Source organism: Mustela lutreola, chromosome 9 (genome assembly GCF_030435805.1).
Source record: "Mustela lutreola isolate mMusLut2 chromosome 9, mMusLut2.pri, whole genome shotgun sequence".
In the NCBI taxonomy this organism is placed as follows: Eukaryota; Metazoa; Chordata; class Mammalia; order Carnivora; family Mustelidae; genus Mustela; species Mustela lutreola.
In genome coordinates this window covers 89,679,825-89,695,223 of record NC_081298.1, presented here as the reverse complement: position 1 = coordinate 89,695,223, position 15,399 = coordinate 89,679,825, and the positions used below count along the sequence as shown (strand labels likewise).

The following is a 15,399-nucleotide window of genomic DNA, read 5'->3' as shown; positions in this document are numbered from 1 at the left end:
GAGAAGGGGATGGGGGTGGGGCGTGTCTGGGACTGTCCACTTTGAAAGAAAACGACTTTAAAGTCATCAAACCTTTGCTCTTATAAAAACCAAAATCATTCTCACCATTCCACAAAAGGCATCATTGCACGCTAGGAAAATTCTTATTTTTAAGGGGCCTGTGAGGTTATTCCTCATAGATCTTCTTGACAAATACTTGCCGTTATAAGACGTGGAAAAGAAAAGCAAAGAAATAACTAGGATAAATGTAAAATATTGGCTCCTTATAGTATAGTAATCATCTGTTTTATTGGTCTCTCTACCAGACAAGTAATGACCAAGCCCAGCGTTAAGTGCCAGCAACCTCGCCTTGGGCCCTTCTCTCCTAACACTGGCCATCATCTGATTAAAGGACCTCAAAGAAGTCACTATTGCATAATTTTCTGGGTCTTAACGGCACAGGTTGGCTGGCAGGAAAACTACCTAGGAGGGTTGATAAAGCAGCAGTGAGACATAATTTTATTTACTCCACTTACACCTTGCTCTCTGAAAAAGTCTCTGAGTATCTCAGACGCTGGTGGCTACAGAAGAAACCTAAAATTGGTTCAAATAGGAATTGTGGGAGAGGTGGGGGAGTGGGGGAGTCAGTGGGGTGGGGGTGGGGTGAGACAGCAAAAGTAAAATTATCTCTCCCTTAAACGTCTCATGAGCTGCACCAAGAAGTAATTAACCACATTGTTAGAGGCATCTAGACCTCTTCTTAGGTGTTCTGTATTTAAAGCAGGTAAGTCAGTTTTCAGCAGTGCTAAAATCATAGATGCAATAACATGATGATGGGAATAAAATGAGTTTTTAATTCTTAATAATAATGTAGTCATCTAAAGGCAACCATTCACTAGTTAACCATGTTGAATGTCCCTGATTAACAAGTGGAAGGCAGTGACATAATTAAGAGGTTATCGGTAGTAATAAAAATGCTCAAACCTGTCTTGGAATGTGATCCCTTTAACAGATAATTTTTAAGAATGTAGCATGTCCTTGCTTTCTCTGTCAAGACACACGTTAGTGATCCCAGGAGGGAAAATAAACATACGTTTTTAAATGAAGATATTTAAAATGTACCCCATATTTCAGCGTGTTGCTGTAACCTGGTCTTTTTTATGTTCCTCCTATAAAACCTAAATTAAGCCTCTTAGGAGTGGTTTTGCTGTAGGTTTCGTCTAAAAACACAATACATTTTAAATGGTTCCAGTACTTGAGTGCACTTTAATAAGTGATCAGTAACGTGCATTCTCCTCCCCCGTTTCCAAACAGCAAGCTTTTAAAAGGATGAGTATTCTTTAAAATTTAGCTTCATTTGAAATGTAAACTTTTAACAAATAGTAATTGCTCCTCTAGCTGTATTGATAAAGTGACTGGCAGCAAATCTTCTCTCCTCTCTCTCTCTCTCTCTCTCTCGTAACATTTTGAAACACCCATCAGTGTCAAAGGAAACTGCACACATCTCCTTTGCTGCTCTAAATAAGGCTCAGCAATGTTAAGAAAAATGTCAGAAAAAGCTCAGTGGATTAAAGTAACATTTCTGCACCATGTCACAGAGAATGGCAGGGCAGACTGGTCTGCATAATTCTGAAAGATATTTTGTGCAAAATGCTTACTCTCTAAACCAAGCGAAATTTTATTTGGAATGATTTAAGATCCTGTTTGATAACATACAACATCCAGTTGTTTTTCTAGATCTTGTTACTCCGTATTATGCCTTTGGTATGTGTTTTTAAATCAGAGCAATGATACACGCTTCTCTTTGTAGTGCGTTTCTCCACCCGTGTGCAGCGTTAAAATACATTTCAGAGTCTTCAATGCATTTTTCTTTTCTTTCTCAAATTCCTAGGATGTTCATTCAGTGAAAGCAGTAAAAATGCTAGGCTCTTGCGCATGCAAATTTATTGAACTAATCGTCCTTTTTCGCTTTAAATAAAATTTGTATATGGCTTTGGAGATGCTCAGAACAGTTCATTTATAGATATAAAAATATATACATAAAGCATTTACATTTCATTCATGTATTAAAAATAAGTTACTGGTTTGAGATTTTTAGTTTTGTTCTATTTTTCTAAAGAATATTCAATAATTGTCAAAGAGTGTAACGATAGTAAAATATCTCATAGTATCGTAAGTATGTAATTAAAACTTAACAGTTAAAAAAGAAAATGCCTTACAGGTTCATTCCTGGGTACCAATAGAGATGGCAAGATTGGTTTTGCAGAAACAAGGTAAATCGCAGCTGATTTTAAGTATAAACTTTTTCAAAACAGTTTAAAAATGAATTTAGACAAATTTGTCTCTTAACCTTTAAAGATTTCCTGCCTGTTTCTGTATGTCCTTTATTACATTAATTTTTTATTTAAATTACACCATTAACTGGATATGAATTTATCAAGAATACATGTATTGATTTATAAAACAGTACCATTAATTATTATAATAGCTAGATGTAGCTGATATTACAAAGCCATTTAAAGGTTTTTAATATAACTTGGACATACATAGATAGATAGACATTATGGACAAGACTACAATTTAAACTGGCTACTAGCAGTTAATGAAATCCTTGATTTATATTCTAGTTTAGAGATTGATTATATTGTTGCTTTGTAAAACTATTTATATTATGCCATTTTTCAAAGGATGTCTCAATAAAAAAGCTAAATAAAATATTCAGTCAATTCCCAAAGCAGATTTTGTTTTCTGTATTTTAAATGCTAGTGAAAATAATTGATTGTGTGTGTTCCAAGCTTTGTCATTTCCATTCCAGAGGTGGCTTTCCTGAAGGGAGCCTCGTTTGCAATGCACACTTTCAAACACTCCTGATCCTTGCAGAAACAAACCCCTTCTCTTTATTTCATTACCAACATTGCTTCCCATTCCCTCCCCCACAACAAACCCATGTATATTTCACAAAACCCGCACATCAGGACCCATAAGTCTTTTTGGCATCTTTTATGTTATGCATTTTTTTTTTTTCTTAAGGTTGTGGAAAACTGGGACTTACCCCAAAGCCGCAAAGCAGGCAATCACGAAGAGTATTTGGGTAAGAATGCAATCTGAAGAGAAAAAAAGAGAAATGAGGAAGAATATAAGCAAATAACTGTAACACTTTCAAATTACTTTTCAAATGATAATTAGCCAACGAATAGATTGAAAGTTAAATTCTTTCACATTGTACTTGGTTTGGGTCTCCTGGTCTCTTTATTTATATCACTTTTCCTTGCCTGGCAACATATGTTACCGATTTATTATAGTATTTTTACTGTTAGCAGACAAATCTAAGGCTAGCTGAGAAGGCTAGCTTCATCTGATGACTTTCACAACAACTGCAGGGCATCCTTGAGGGTGAGCCAATAGGCTCTTTTGAAGCTATAATACTATTAACCATTTTGATGCTGAAATATTTCTTATAGCTCAAGTTGGTTCTCTTTTTGTAGGTGCTCTGGGTTTCGCATATATAAAAGTTTAATGTAAATGATTTGTTTAGTAAATATTTCACTAGCCTTCTAAGCACTTTCTTCCATGTGTCCTAAGTTGCGTAAAAGCCCTATGAATGCTTTGGTTTCTTTATTTTCCCTTTCTTTTACAGGACACTGAAATCTGGACACACATTTATAAGTAAACAGCTATCAAGCATCAAGTTAAGTTGTCACTTCCCCCTCCCCCACGCCATTAATTTTCTGCTATGCTACTAAGAGAAACAAATATCCCTTAGACTTCCAATGATCACATCGCTGATACATGTACAGCCCAGAAAACTAAAGTTCAAGCAAGAGAGATTCTTTTGGACTAAGAATCTGAAATTACTTTCCAAATTAGAGATGCCGTTTGCTATAGCCATTTTAATGGGTACGTGGTACTAGCCAAAGGCTTATGCCTTCTAATATGTACATGTAAAAGTGTCTGTTTTAGAACTGTATTTGTTGACTAAAGGTATTCATTTTAAAACTACCAAATAACAAACTTCTATTTTTGATCACCTGTTATTACTTCAGTCCAAATTATCTATTTACTTTAATTTAAAATCCCAACGGTCTCGTTCTCCATTTGAACGACCCATGCGGGGCTCCCTTACAACTCCAGGAACATTTTGTAGACTTTCTTTGGAGCACACGCAGCTTAAAATTTTAGAAATTAAATCTCAAATTTTGGAAGCCAGTGTATCTTGTCTACAGGGTCCAGCTTGGCAACTAAAATTTAATCCAATTTCGATAGTAGAACTCAGCGACCAAAACTGAGACGTTCGTGGCAGCCTTTAGGGGTCTCACTGTCAAAAAAGTGAACCTCATATGGACACTGGGGAAGGTATGTGCTATGGTGAGTGCTGTGAAATGTGTAACCCTGGCGATTCACAGACCTGTACCCCTGGGGCTAATAATACATTATATGTTTATAAATAAATTTTTTTTAATTATAAGGAAAAAAAGTGAACTTCGAGGACCTGAGAGGCACCCCACATCCCCAGGTTGCAGAAGGTGCTAGGAGATACTGTCTGTCCCAACACACCGAGCAAAGTAGACCGTCTGCAAATCACAGCAGTGCCATAGCTTCCCGACGTGTTTCAGAACACACCGCCTATCTGGTTTTAAGACATTTGCGTGTGGAATTTACCATCTTTGGGAAGGTGGGAAAATAAACTACCTGTCATCTCACCATTCAGCTGATTCTATTTCTCCTGTATGAAAAAGCTTCTGGATCTTCATCATTTATACTTCAATATACTTCCCACAAATTTTATTTCAGTATTAATTATAATTATCCCAGCACAATAATAACAAGCAAATTTTATATTAAACATCTATAGATATATAGATTTTTCCTAGTCTAATACCGCTTAATCTTTAAGGGGGCTTATCGTTAAGACCTATTGTCAGATATTTACCATATTTATTTCTTTTTTGTCCCCAGAAGACCTCTTATGGTGACTCTAGGTAATTTTAAGTCAGGAGCAATTATGATCAAAAGGATTTCAGCTTCAGAGAACAAGGCCAACTTTCGGATAGTATAAATGCACAGCAGTTCTGAAAGTGATCATGTGTAGAGTTAGGAAGACCCAGGTGACTCAGCGTTGGTCCTGTCATTTCATTTCATGAATGAGCTCATCCTAAAGGCACTGTTTAGGACATGTTCACTTTAAATATTAATTTTCTCAGAAAAATGAATGGAGACAACTCTGTTGAAAGCCCTAGAGTTTTCTTCTTCCAAAGATTATATTCTTGAACCAAAACAGAATCTCTAGCAGAGTTTTACCCCCATATGTGGAAGTACATCGACTGTACACATGACCCTCCAAGGTCCTTGCTGCTTGATGCTTGTTTCTCTTCTGGACTAGGTCCTCCACTCCCTGCTATAGTGCCTGTAATAGAGGGAAAGGGCTGGACTGTCCCTTCTCTGCTTCTCTTCATTAACCCCCTCCACCCACCACATTGTCTCTTTCACCTCCACCGTAAAGCAGGTGCCTTTTAAAGACCTGAATCTAAAGACATAGGTTCCTCTGGCTTCCTGGCTGGGGTTCTGTCCTTATCATTCGGTAACATCTCTAACTGGCCCTTCCAACAACCGGTCCAAACATGAGCTGGGATCCCCCTTCCCTGTTTGCTCCTCACCTCTACCCTGACCCCCAAGGGCCACCCCCCCCACGCTCCACTTTCTGTTTTGTCCATCACCTCGGTTCTTTCCCCCTGTATCTGACCTGCACTTTTTCTGGATCAGACGCAGGCAGGTTGAGAGGTAATGAGAACCAGATGGACATAGCGCAGAAATTGCCCAAATGGGTATGAGAATGTGGGGAGCTGTCAGGCATGGAGAGAAGCTGGAATTTTTCAGCAATAAAATGGGATTTATCGCCACTCTACCACAGTCATTGCCGACAACCGTTTACCTTGACAGAAACCCCATTCCAATAGGCCACGCCGATGCAGATTCTTTTTTCCCAAAGAGTGATGATTGGTATTTGTTCTAAGGCTCAAATGGCCTGCACTAAAGGTGAAGCATTAGGCCAAAGTCCTGTATTCCCCACTGAGGCAAATGAACCTGCTAAAATAAGTTCCTTCCACAATGGCTGTGTAATTGAAACCAGAAAGTGAGAGAATTTGATAAATTGCTTGACCCTGAAGGAATGTTAAGGTCATAAATTTTCATTGCATTTTTTTCTCCCTTTTTTTTTATTTTTATATATTGATTATATTTAGTATTTGCTTCAAAATTCAACAAGCTTACAGATCATCGGTTGTGGCCCCAGGGGATAGCACAGTAAATCATCAATTAAGAGGGCAGGGGGGCCGTTCTCCCCTCATCTTCCAAAGAGGAATGTCAGCTCCTCAGTCTTCCAAGGACAGTCATGGAGGTGTCTTACATCTCAGAATTATTCCAACTTTGCACGCAATTTGTCCTGGCATGGACAAAGTCAAATCCACGGGAAAGATTTTTCTCAGAGGGTGCTGCTACGCGTCTATCATTTAAGAATGATGGACTGTTAAGAGACTGGCAATCCATTCACAGCAATCACACCCACACACCTTTTTCCCCTGGAACCTGAAAGTAAGAACAAAGGTATTTTAGCTGAAAAGAGGTGATCCTCTCTTTTTAGGTAAATTGAAAGTGTGCCTGTGTTTGTGTGTGTGCTCCCATGCTGCTGAAGGCTCGTTTTGGCAAGTCCGCTTTGAAATTCTTCAAACTTACTTTTTTGAGATCTGGATTATCTTAATTTGGAAATAAAACACAGGTCATAAAAATAGCCCAAACCGCATTTGACATAATGTAAAACGGACTAAAATACTAAAGTCATCACATAGTAGCAAATTTCTACACATCCTGCTCTAAGGTTTTATGTGTTTTCCTGAGAAGGGAATGAACGAAGCTTGTCAGCATTTTAATTTAGCTGTACTTTCTACCGATTGCTTGTAATGATATATTACAAAGCATGTATATATTTTGCCACTCTATCAGGTTAAATAATTTCTTGATAACCAAAACTCCTTGTCCTTGAAAATTTTTCAAGAATAACCCATCTCCTTTGTATTTGTGTGCTTGGCTTGTTCTCACTGTGAAATCAATAAAATCAGAAGCTTTTATGTTCAGAATTTTCAGAATTCAGAAGACCCAAACTGGGACGCAAAGCAGAATTTCTGGTTGACCAATGGGACAGTTCCTCCAGCTTAGGAAAGATTCACGCCGATCTATTTTCAACTATGAATGATCAGTTTGCAGATTGAAACCAATACCAGCTCGGGATGTGTAAGTATTATTATTATGGTTTTTCTTGAAAACCATCTAAACTGTGTAAGAAAAAAATAATGTATGGGACATTCCTTAAAGTAGTGAGAATAGGAGTGAGGCTAAATAATTTCCAGTCCTCTACCCTACTTTCTTTTTCTCAAAAATAATTAATGGCAATATTTATTCAGAGTATTTCTATCTCAAAAAACTTTTCTTGCTCAAGTAAAGGAATTGGAAAGAGAATCCCTAAAAGAAATAAATTCCAATCCTTATTATTCCAAAACACGAAAGTCAGAGAATTTGCGAGTGAGGCCAAGCAGTAAGTAATAAACAGTTCCAGGGCTGTTGAAAGTCTGAGAATCTGGCACCAAAGTACAGGGGAAAAGATAATTTTCATGCATTAGTGCTTATATATATATAAATATTCTAATAAGGCTCAGCAAACATATGTCTTCATCTTAGAGAAGGGAGCTCATGATGCACATAGGATCTACTTTTAATCTAGTGGCTTTGTCAGTGTTGAAAACGTGACTTCCTTCTTCTGCACGTAAAAATTTCATTGCAAGGCTGTTTCAGAAAAACAAAAAATAAGTAAATATATGCATATGTATGTATATATACATATATATACGTATAAATAAAATATGAACAGAAAATGGCTTCAATCACTAATATTTTTGCAAACTAATGTTTAGCTGATGCAACTCAATTTTATTTTGCCTCACATTAGTGTCATAATGGTAATGACTAGCCTTTATTCACTAACAGTTTGAGTCAGCACTTTGAGACATTTTCAAATTAGGTCATACTGCACATTTGTGGCTGATACCAAGGTTGATTAAGAGAGCTGCACCATTTTAAAGTGATGTGGTGTGAGTTGAATTAAGTTCTCTCTGATAGTTACGGGAAATGTGAGGCACCATAACTAAGCAGAAATAATGTATGGGCTATAGGGGGAGAATATATTTCCACAGAGTGCTTGAAGTCATACTCATTTACAATTTCACAAAGTCCTCTGTCTGTTATGGAAGAATTCTATCATGGGGCCTAGAAACAAGCAATGAATTACAATAAGGACACTGGAGGCCTGGTCCTCAGTCCTGTTGCAGTGAAAGTCAGTTTTTGCCTTTATGTCCCTTTTGATCGTCTCGATAAAGAGCTTTTTTTTTTCCCCCTTCTAGACACTGACTACTGCTTTTCTGAAGCCAAAATGATCCCGTGTCACAACCAAACCGTTTACCCATAATGTGATGACGCTGAGGTCTGACTAAATGGCTAGGCAAGCTGGACCTGAAGAGAATGAAAAAGGAAAAGGAGGAAGAAGGTCCAGTTACATTGCTATTGTCATGGCAGACCCACCAGCTCCACTAAAATGTGTAGGCACAGGACTGTCTAATTCCCCCAGCACTTCCAATGAATTGTAAAAATTACCCCTGAAGCTAGAGCACCTTTTCTTTGGGTTTAAGGAGAACAAAAATAAAAGCTGAAACTCTTACTTGCTGGTTTGCTCAAGGGCAAAAATAGCCGTTATTATTACCACTGTATTCATTTCACATTGCCGTCTCTGTAGCAGAAAGGAGCCATAAGTGATTACACATATATACATATAATAATATATATTATATATTATGGGTGCAAGTGGCCTTAAAAGCCAAAAAACCTGCAGAAAAACTAGAATGGTGTATGGCCCTGGAATGAAAGAAGATCTCCGTGCTTGGCTTAGAAGGCTTTGGTCCCGAGGACGCAAAAACAGTTCCCTATGATTTCTCTTGCACATACACCTGGCTTTCTTTGAATGGGCAGCCTGAAACATATGGGATCAAATCACATGGTATTTATGTCTTTGTTGTGCTTTTTCAAATTTCCACTTCCCGTGCAGACCCTTCTGTAGACCCGGCTTGCCACCCAAACACCCCCCCACCTTCCTCACCCCATCCCAGGGAAAGGCTGCTGTCCTGCCCCCTGCAAAAACCTCTAGTTTCTTCTCCATTTCTTTGAAATTCCATATGAGCCTTCACGGAAGTTTGGACCAAACTTGTTTTCTTGAAGAGAAGACATAGGCAAAGTAAGAGGAAGGACCCCACTGGAAATTTTTTTTTTAAAGTGTACATGTTTCTGTTTTTGTTTTTATTTTTGTTTTTAATAAATGCACCTGGGGACACCTGGGTGGCTCAGTCAGTTCAGTGTCTGACTCTTGATATCAGCTCAGGTCTTGATCTCAGGGTCGTGAGTTCAGACCCCTCACTGGGCTCCACGCTGGGTGTGGAACCTACTTTAAAAAATAAATAAAAAATAATAATAATATGTGCACCTAATTAGGAACATAAAGTTGTTATAGTCACAGTCCTTCTCAATATTTGTTAATATGTTTATATGTCAGCCTCCTTAAGATTTTCACAAGAATAAAAGGCAAACAGCCTTCAAATCTTGGGAGGGGTACAAACAACAACTCTTCAGAAGAGAGGGAGGGAAAAAAAGGAAGAGAGGAAGGAGGAAGGAGGAAAAGGAAGACTGATTTGAGCTCTTCCAATCTGTCCCAACAGAGACGTGCTCCCGCGGCATCCTTCCTTGTTTCTGTCTTTCAGCTGTGCAAGTTACGAGACATGCAAGTGAAATGTGAACTTGCTGCCTTTGGTTCTGCTGTCATGGATTTCTTGTGACTGCCCATAGCCAACACTTTAAATAAGGGATAACTTGAATTTGGATAACTCCTTGTTCTTGGTGAACTACACCGGTTTGCTCTGCCCAGACCTGACGATGTATCACAAAAACAAGAGTCATGGAATGTTCTGTGACCCAGATTAAAACACAAATATTTCTGGGTTCATGGTCTGCCAATTAATGGCTGTGGCAATGGCGGCACGGTGTCTCAAGCACATACATTTTCATTTTGAACACACCCCTGGTGTGTGCAATCACTTCATTTACATTTTCGAAAGGTCACCTGTGGTACTCACTAGAAGGGATTATATATTTTACTTATTTTGAAGTAGGCTAATTTGCCTAGCTAGGGAGACACACCTTTCCGGCTACTAGGATGGCATAAATCTGAATCAGCCGTAATATCGTCATGAACAGACAAAAGTATTTTTGCCATTTTGTTAAGCAATTAAGGGAATACTTGAGTTTCTCCAACAGTTTAATTTAGTACACGAGAATAGCATCGAGTGAGCTATGTTTATTAATAGTGGGTTTTTTATTATTATTTTCCAGAACAGATACAGGAACATTACAGGGGTTCAATATGACTTTTGATGATCTGGCGTGTGGTGATTAAATAAGGTTAACCCTCATTTTCTATGCTAATAGGATATTTATAATCTCCACAGCATATCCAATTTAACGATTTTATTCTCTGTTGTTCAGAAAGTATTTCTTATTAGTGAAAGAGAATACCCTTACATTCACCACAGATGCTAGTTTAATTGGGCTTGAGTGCATTGTGTATAATTAGTCCACTTCTCTAATATTTCATCTATAATTACACAATGAACAATGTGCTTAAATTTCATAAAATTAGTGGGTTCAAAAGAAAGACTTCAAAAAAAATGAGCATTCCATGCTCAAGCTTTCCCAAGCCTTACTGAGAGCCTGATGAAAATACAGCTCAGGCCAGTGTGAGTTCCGTGAATGGGGAATGGATGCCCAAAGGCTCTGAAGTTAAAAGCAAAAAGAATGGTTTCCTGAGCTCCTCTCATCCCTCCCAATGACAATGTTAGTGGCAGAACTGTTTGGTCCAGGCCCAGCTGTCACTGGAGAAATAGGATTAAAATCCTTAAATACTGTATTCCCAAGGTCCCTGCAAATGGCAGTCTTCAAGAAAGTATTTTGAATGGCAAATTTGTTTGGGTTGGGGTTTGGGTATTTTTCTCCCCCAGCATTTAGAGCTCCTCTGGGCAAACTCATTTCGGATAGCAGCCTATGAAGTTCATCATGGAAACCAACTTTAGTTCTGCTAGGAATGTGATCAAGTAGAGAAAGAGGGAGAACAAAGAGAGAGAGAGAACCTGGTTTATGATTTTGAGCGATCCTTTATTAATGGAAGGAAGTTAGTGGTACCACTGAGTGTATATAGTGTGTATTGCCCATATTAATTCAAATGGGGCTGTTTTTACACTGGCAGGATACTTGCAGAATTAAAAAAAAAAAAAGACTTCAAGGGCAAAAGAAAAATGTATTATGGAGGTTTGAGAGTTTTTCAGAGGGCGGCAGGAAGTCTCCATGTTCATGCTCTATACTGCCCAGCTCAGGGAAGTTAGACAAGGTCAACAACAGGTCCACATGTCCCATTCAATGTGCCTTTTCTTGTACCCCCAAAATGTCCATCTTATAAAGGTCCTTGGAGGTTCTTACTTCCTCATTTTGTCTTCTAACATGTTTGTTTCACTTCTACCAGTGAGACTGCCAATTGCCAAAGTTACCACTGAGACTCAGCAGCCTACCCACTCACTGCTCAACAGACAAAGAAACATCCCCAAAGATTTCAAACAGAATCCCCTTTGAACCCATAATCTCTAAATGAAATGGTTGGTTGGTATATTTGTCAGGAGCTAGTCAGGAAACTAGAATCACCACCAGATAGTTCAACAGGGAGATTTAAGCTAACAAACTAGTCATGAAGGTAGTGAAAGAACTGAAAGTCAAATGAAGACCTGCCAAGGGTTCGGCAATAGTGGGATGCCATTGCCATTCCTAGAAAGAGGACAGGTTCTGGGACCTCAGTGGAGATGCAGCTATTGCCAGAACCACTTTGAAAGCTCTCAGGGACAGGGCATGGACTATCCCAGCCTCTCCCATCCTCTCTACTCAGAGGCATCCTTGGCAGAACCTTTGTAGGAGGCAGATGGCAATGGACTTTCCAGGGCTATGGCCCCTAAGAATATGAAAGAGCAGGGAAAGGGTAGGAATGGGTCTCAGAGCAGACAGGTACATGACCAAGCAAGGTTCCTTCTCAACAGCCTTAAGACTTGTGTGTGAAGATAAAATTCCAAATGAATCCCTATGTGAATACAGCAGAAGGAAATTGAGATTTATGTTGCTTTTGAATTCCTAAGGTGCTACACCGAGGAGCACCAACTAGGAAAACGGCTATCATGTTGAGGATAAACATTTGAGTGAACTCAATCTTTTTTAGCTATGTGGATTAAAAGGGGACACGGGTGCTTAAAAAGTTGAGGCCACCCTTGATCCCAAGCCCTTGAAGTTGTCTGTCAGAGTAATGTGTCATTTTCTACCCCAGTGTGGCCCATCAGCTGCAGAGTAAGGGGTGAGTAGAAGGTCCATCTTGATTTCAAGTTCTCTGGGCTCCATAGATTTTGTACTGCTCAGGCTTTGCTTGAACAAAGATGGAAGGCTTTCTGGAGGGATGTTTTTTGCACCCCAACCGAGCAGCCCCAGACTGTTCATGTCCCATGCCCCTTCACTGTTGTCCCATGGTCAGATCGACTACTGAAAAAATAGTGTTTCAGTTGTCCTCATAACCCTTAAAGTATTCTTCCTGGACACCTGCTAGCACTAGTAGGGTTTGTCATTCAGGCTCAGGGACAAGATCACCTTGAAACCTAGACACGAGTGCACTTTCAAGGTTTAACATTTTATCTTCCTGCTCTTCTACTTTTCAGCCATATCACTTATCCATTACGGTGCATGCTGGAGTTAAAAAAGATTTACATTTGGTCCTACAAAATGAAGATTTCATAAGTTAGCTTTTTTGTTTTTTTCCTCCTGACCAGAATCCATATTACTTGGAAAGAGAAAGGCCAAAAGGAAATTATTGCTATTTTAGACAGCAGCATAAATTTTCTTCCTATTTTTAACCTAGCTTTTAATTTAATAAGTTTTATGACCCTTATATTAAGTACATATGTTTTACAAGACATTGTGTCCCTTGAGTCACCCTGAATTTGCTCTACTGTACCAGAGTTAAATGAACGAATGCCATGTTTCTGATTTTAGCTCTCCCTGCATTCGATCCTCATAATATGCCCAGCAAAGCTTCCTACAAACAGAGAACCACAACACAACTCAAAAGCCATCTAAAGGCTAGTATAGATTGTTTTCAATGAAGTGAATGACTCTGTGTCCCTCTGAAGTATTTTAAATTTTGGATTTCTCTCCCATTGGTGTTTGTAATAAATGACGAAGGACATACAAAGTCATGGAGATGGTCTCTCTTCTTCAGATCTGGCAACTAAGCATACAAACACCTTTATGGCTTTCTTCCACTGGCCAATGTGAAGACATTTTTCCTTCAGATTAAAGTTTCAAAATCAAAAACAACCAGATTTTGTCATCTGAAGTAATATTAATTTTCTTCTACAGACAGTTCCATCATCCCGTGTTCGTGGTCATTTGAAAATGAGTTTGGTGCTATTTAAACATAGAGAGGGTCTCATCAACCCAAAAAGAAAGATTCTTTGAATAATGATTCTAAGATTATTTAAGAAGAACTTTTTGAATTCATACCAAAATGGAGAAAATACACCTATAATGTTAGCATGGAGGTAAGTTTAGCAGTTAGTGGTTGGTTAATGAAGAAGCAGGTTTTCCTGAATTTATATGGGGGTGAGCAGTAGACAAGAGCTGTGGGAGCAGAGGTATAGTCTGGCTCAAAGTGGTATGTGTAAATCATACAAAACTATAACCACCTTGCAGGTGACAAACCTTGTTTTTTAATTGTTAAGACATAACAGATTTTTATACCCTACCAGGGTACAGGAGCGTACAGGAGCCATTGATTAGCTGAATATTCAACCAGAAAATCTTATAATGTAATAAAAATTGTTTTGAAACACGCTTTATAAATTTTCTGCTCCAATTCTGATTTTCAAATGGTTTCCCTACATATGCCAAAGTGTAGTAAAGCTAGAGCCTACGGAAAGTGCATTTTAGGTGAATGGATTGAGGGTGGCACAAACCCAAGATGGCAAAATTAGCCTTTATACCATAATCTCAGAGTATGTGCCAGACTGGATGACTGTGTACACTTAAGTTTACTAATGTATCAAATCCAATTCAAGAAGTCATTAATTTCTTTCCTTTTCATTTTGTTTGCTTTTGTCCTACTTCAGTGACTTTGAAGGACTTGACCTTAAAATCTAATTGGTTATTCAGTAGAACTTCCCTCAAAGATCCACATAAGAATTGATGTTCATTTCACAATCATGTATAGGCTCAAAATTGATATGTTGCCTTGTGACTTTATTGTTAGAGGAAACCATCCATTATTTTCAAAAGGAAAGAATCTCAGCCTCTCTATATTACATTTTCAAAACTGAGGGACCAAAATACTAGACCTGTTTGAAATCTATTTAAATATTGGCACCGTGGAGATTATTTAAAAGGTTGTTTTTACTTTTTAGAAAACATGTAAGGGTCTCTAATACCTAGAAACTCTTGGTCAGTCCAGCCATCTATGTTATGGCCACTCTGCTGAGAAATACAGGTTAGGATGGAATGTTGGCATTAGGCTCAAGGAAAACAAGGGCTGGCCATTTTAGCCCGTCAACTAGAACTCCTGGTCACCTCCCAAGGGGCAAATTGATGTCAAGTTCTGCTGTCTGTCAGGATTAAGTGCCTGTTTGCTTTTTCACTAACATGTGGTTTGAGAACAAAGCAGCTCAAATCTCCTCAGTCCCTAACAAAGCATCTCAAATTGCTGAGTAAAATTCCTTAATCCCCCATCTTAATCTGAAAACACCAGCAGCGCATGGTAGAACACTGTGGTCTCTTTTTGTGTTGCTTCTCCACTCCACCCCCCCCACCCCACCCCCCCCCCCCCCCCGTCTCCCTCATTCCTGACCACCTCCTCCTCAGCACTATCATTAACATGTGCTTTTGACTCCCCCTTGTAAGTGATTCTTCAGTAGAATATTATCAAATTGGAAATCAAGTTAACTTGGTCAGAGATCATGTTGGTTCTAGTCATTTTTATTCCTTATCAATTTCACAGACAGGGTTTTGGAAGGGAGGGGGGTGGGGGTTGGGTGCGCCTGATAGTGGGTATTAAGGAGGGCATTTAATGCATGGAGCACTGGGTGTGGTGCATAAACAATGAATCTTAGAACACTGAAAGAAGAAAAGTGAAGGGGAAAAAAATAAAGATCATAACAGAGGGATTAATTAATCACCTTCACATATCCTTGAAGTTTATAT

The 15,399-nt window shown here is 38.7% G+C and overlaps 1 long non-coding RNA gene across 1 annotated transcript; it reads left to right on the top strand.

The window, feature by feature from the left end:
• Positions 1 to 2,197: 2,197 nt before the first annotated feature.
• LOC131840219 (uncharacterized) lies at positions 2,198 to 9,387 on the top strand. Its single transcript, XR_009357278.1, has 5 exons — positions 2,198 to 2,252; positions 3,010 to 3,070; positions 3,617 to 4,332; positions 7,108 to 7,263; positions 8,427 to 9,387. It is a non-coding gene; the product is annotated as an uncharacterized LOC131840219 (long non-coding RNA).
• Positions 9,388 to 15,399: the final 6,012 nt, after the last annotated feature.